This window comes from Tamandua tetradactyla, chromosome 5, assembly GCF_023851605.1.
Source record: "Tamandua tetradactyla isolate mTamTet1 chromosome 5, mTamTet1.pri, whole genome shotgun sequence".
Classification (NCBI taxonomy): domain Eukaryota; kingdom Metazoa; phylum Chordata; class Mammalia; order Pilosa; family Myrmecophagidae; genus Tamandua; species Tamandua tetradactyla.
Genome location: NC_135331.1, coordinates 89,984,511 through 89,988,640, shown reverse-complemented (window position 1 = coordinate 89,988,640; position 4,130 = coordinate 89,984,511). Strand labels below are relative to the sequence as shown.

General features: G+C 54.2%; 1 long non-coding RNA gene across 1 annotated transcript; it reads left to right on the top strand.

Annotated features, from left to right (window-relative positions):
- Positions 1 to 1,184: 1,184 nt before the first annotated feature.
- LOC143682617 (uncharacterized) lies at positions 1,185 to 2,285 on the top strand. Its single transcript, XR_013175196.1, has 3 exons — positions 1,185 to 1,236; positions 1,342 to 1,534; positions 1,726 to 2,285. It is a non-coding gene; the product is annotated as an uncharacterized LOC143682617 (long non-coding RNA).
- Positions 2,286 to 4,130: the final 1,845 nt, after the last annotated feature.

Sequence of the window (4,130 nt, the reverse complement as noted above, 5' to 3'; positions counted from 1 at the left end):
AGTCCTCTCCTGCAGCCTCCAAACTGGTCTCCCGATGTTATGCAATTAAGGTGCCTACAGAATCCTTAAAAAGGCCTGGAGGAGCCAGCTCTAGGCTAGGCCTGCAAAAGGGATGCCCTCAGCTTTGCAGAACTGGCCACCAGGCAGCTGTTTCCCCTGCTCCAATCACAAAGGTGGGCACTCCCAAGGCCACCATTAGAGCAACTAAATGCAAGAACCCATCTTGCATCCTGTAGCTGAGGCACAGGGTCAGGAAGCTGGGACAAGGATGCCACTCTCCACTGCCATGGCCTCTCAACCTCCAGGACCATGGAGCACAGCTGCAGAACACCTCAACCTCTTCTCCCCTTGCCGGCCTGCAAGAAATAGACGAGGCTAGAGGAAGATGGCACCCACTTCATGGGGTCTTCCAAATCATGGGCGACTGCTTCCACCTGGCAGAACTTAACTCATATCTCCAAACCCAGCTTCAAAGGAGCCTGGAAATGTGTGTTTAACTTGCTAGGCACTGTGGTGCTGGTAGAAATGCCAGAGAGAGATGGGAAGCGATGCGGAGGGCCAGCCTATTGCAGGACATTACGAAATACAGGTAAGATAATGTTACTCATTTCATGGTGCAGAACCCTCCAGAGCCTTCCCATTGCCCCTGGGAGAAAGCCCGAACTCCCCAGCCTGGAAAGGGCCCTGATGTCCTCACGGCGTGAGCATGCCCAATACCTGGGTCCACCCTGGATTTCTCATTGTGCCCCCACGAAGGCAGGCCTGGAACCCCCTCTCCACTGGGTCAGCTGGCACTGCTCCTTAAGAACCCCCCCCACCCCACATCTTCTCCCAGCCTCTACTTCCTCCTGCCCATCTCATGACATCTTGTACACACCTGGACGGGGCATCTTCTGAATTATCTAGGTGGGCTACATGCTTCCCTCCTCTCAAAGAGAGTGTGTCTTTTGGATCTTGGTGTTTTGGTTTGCTGAAGCTGACAAAATGCAATACACCAGGAATGGGTTGGCTAGTATAAAGGAGATTTATTCACTTACAAGTTTACAGTTCTGAGGCTGTGAAAATGTCCAAATCAAGGCATCAACAGGTGATGCGTTCTCCTCAAAGACCATTTACCAACCATCGTGGGCTCTTTTGTTACGTCGCCAGGCACATGGGGATGTCAGCTGGTCTCTCCTTCTCTTCCCGGTTTCCATGCTTCCAGCTTCTAGCTTCAGTGGCTTTTTCTCTGTTTCTGTGGGTTTTCATTGTATTCTCTCCTGGTTCCTCCAGCTTTTCTCTCTGAGCTTCTCTGGGGCTTTTTTCTGTTTTAGCTTCTGTGTCTTGTTTTCTCTCATATAGGACTCCAGCAAGGGGATCAGGACGCACCTGAATGAGGCGGGTCACATCTCAATTGAAATAACCCAATCAAAAGGTCTCACGCACAATGCGTCTACATCCACAGGGACGGATGAGCTTTATCATGGTCTTCTGGGGGCCGCACAGGTTCAAGCCATCACTCTTGGTGTCCACAGAGCCTAGAGTGGCACAGCCGGTACTAACAGCACCATTTTGGGGGTGTTTCTGGTGAGTCAGGCACTCACCTGACGCTCCTAGTGGCCCTCTGAGGCTGCGTGGCAGAGGCTGCTCCTGCTCCGCGGGTGTCGGGGTGCGCGGCCCTTGGGAGCTGCCACTTACTTGGTTGGGGGGGTCGTTGGGGGAGCTCCATGTGAATGTCACTTACAGAATCCATGCAAACGACTCCAAGGAGCCTCGATGATCATCCGACGCAGCCTCTTTACCCAGGCGGAAGCAGGCTGCCGCAGTGCTGAGATGCTTCGCTCCCTAAAAATCTCCGTGTGTTTTCCAACCCCAGGGAAGGGCTCTGCGGCACAGGCTCAGCCCCAGATTCACATCTGGAGCCCGGGAAACCCGGGGCGCCCCCGCCAGCCCCTGGCTCATCCTGGCGTCACTGTGCTATTTTAACCGTGGCGCTCGCAGAGAAATACTGCCAGCATGTTAAACACTGCGTTAATTAATTAACCAGGCACTTCACTGAGAGTCAATGGCGTAATTGTTGTTCGTGGTGGATAAATACTAATTGAATATTAAGAACATATTTGTGCAGAAGGAGCCGCTTCGGGAGCGAGTCGTGCCCTTTGTCAGCCAGATGTTTGGACTCGTTATGGGCTGAGTCATTAGCCGGGAGCGCCCTGGTATTTGGGCTCCGCTGTTCTGCGCAGGCTCGGCTGTTCCGTGTCTGAGAAGGCAGGCTGGCGGCTGGGAGAAGGACTGGCTCCTGGCAGTAGAAGGTGAGAGCATCAGGGGGTCTCCAATGACAGATCCAGAAAATAATAGTTGTGTTAAGCAGGTGACTGATATTTATTGGGCATTGACTTAGGCACATCTAGGTATGATTTGAGGCACTAGAAAACAAAACATCCTTCTTCCATCTGAAACCCTCAACATCTGGTTTAATCCTAGCCAGTGAGGCCACGTTGATTTCATTTAACAGGTAGGGAGACCAAGACTCAATGACCGCCAAGCCACAGAATCTCAGGCTTTTTGTTCCTAGCTACAGCCTCATGCTCCTGCGACAGGCTCAGGTCCCCAGAACCCTGGTCAGCTGAGGGGAGACAACCACCCTCCCCTAGGGTTCGCCTGTCCCCACCTCAAGGGAAACAGACCTGCACTTGGTGGGAATGATGCAAGCTGCCCTCTTGGTCAGATGCCCTTGTGCAGTGCACAACCTGCTCGACTGTACATGGCAGCCCTGTCTGCAGAGCTGTGATGAGAGTAAATGAGCTATCACACAGTAAGCCCCTAGTGCATGTTACTAACCTACAGTTCTCTGACTGACCTCCCTCAGAACCGGGCACTATTTTGCTGCTACCCACGTGAGGCCTGGCAGCCTCCTTTGAAGGCCTGGTAGAGGATGCCGACTCATGGATCTAGACCAAGAGAAGACAGCTCTGTTCACAAACGCAGCAGAGGGTCTGCAGAACCTGGTAACAAAGTGTTTCTTCAAAGCTCTGGTCTTGAGTCCTCTGAGCCCCTAATGGAGAGTCCCAACCCTCCTCCCTTAATTCCAGCTTCCGTTGGTTGGTCCTGCAGATAACCAGCTGACGAGCTCAAACTCAAACCAGCTCAAACTTTTAGTTTAGTTTAGTTAGGTAGCTCTACCTGAGGGACCATCTGCTCATGGTCCCTCAGGGCAGACTCCCACCAGGGTGCAGTGGGACCAGCCGAGTAATTTGTGGGTGATGTGAAGGAAGGGGCCCTCTGTAGGTCCATCTGAGGGGCTCAAAGCCCAGGCCCACGCAGTCTGGGGGGGAGGGGTCTGTGTGCATCTATGGGGCCATGAAGATGGTTGCGAGAGGCGAGAACTGTACAAAGCTTTGAGCCCGGAAGCACATCAAGGAGGCTTCAGGCTCCTCGGTCTGCAAGCCAGACCCTTTGTCCCAGGGCCCAACCCAGGCCCCCGCGGGTGCCAGCAAAACTCTCCTGGGAAGCTGATGACATCAGAAGTGCCCCCAGGAAGCTGCCGCCCCGGGGCGACAGACGGGATATTTATATGGAGGTAGCTCAGCCCTGTCACCCTCCAGCTCCAAGTCGCCTTCTGCTTCCCCTGCTTCCCCCGCTCCGTGGCTGCTGCTGCCTATATTAGGAGCTTGGCAGATGGAAGGAGCCAGGGACCCTCCCCCACGCCCCGGGCCTGTGCCACGTGCCAGCACAGCCCTGAGCCAGCAAGGGCCTGGCCCACCCTCACTTCCTCAGACCCTAGTGGCCAAGGACCAGGTGCCAGCTTGTGGCCAGGCTCCCGATGGGGGGGGGGGGGTGTGTGGACAGGCCAGAGGGACCCATGAGGAAGGAGTGTATAGAAAGTGGGAAAATGGCTGGAAGACAGAAAGGAAAGGGGCAGAAGAAACAAGGTACAGAGACCCGGGAAACCAAGTTGCAGGGACAGGAGGCAGGGTCTGAAGTGTTGATGTGGGGCAGAATAAAGAGGAGCCAAGGATCTCAGGTGCCCCCTGCTTCTATAGCACTCATGTGCAAATTAGGAAAAGGCGCCCTCTGCAGGTGGAAGAATAAGAAAAAAATCATCCCTGTGGGCAGACCCAGCTCTGAGGATGTTTGGCTTAAAGCCAAGG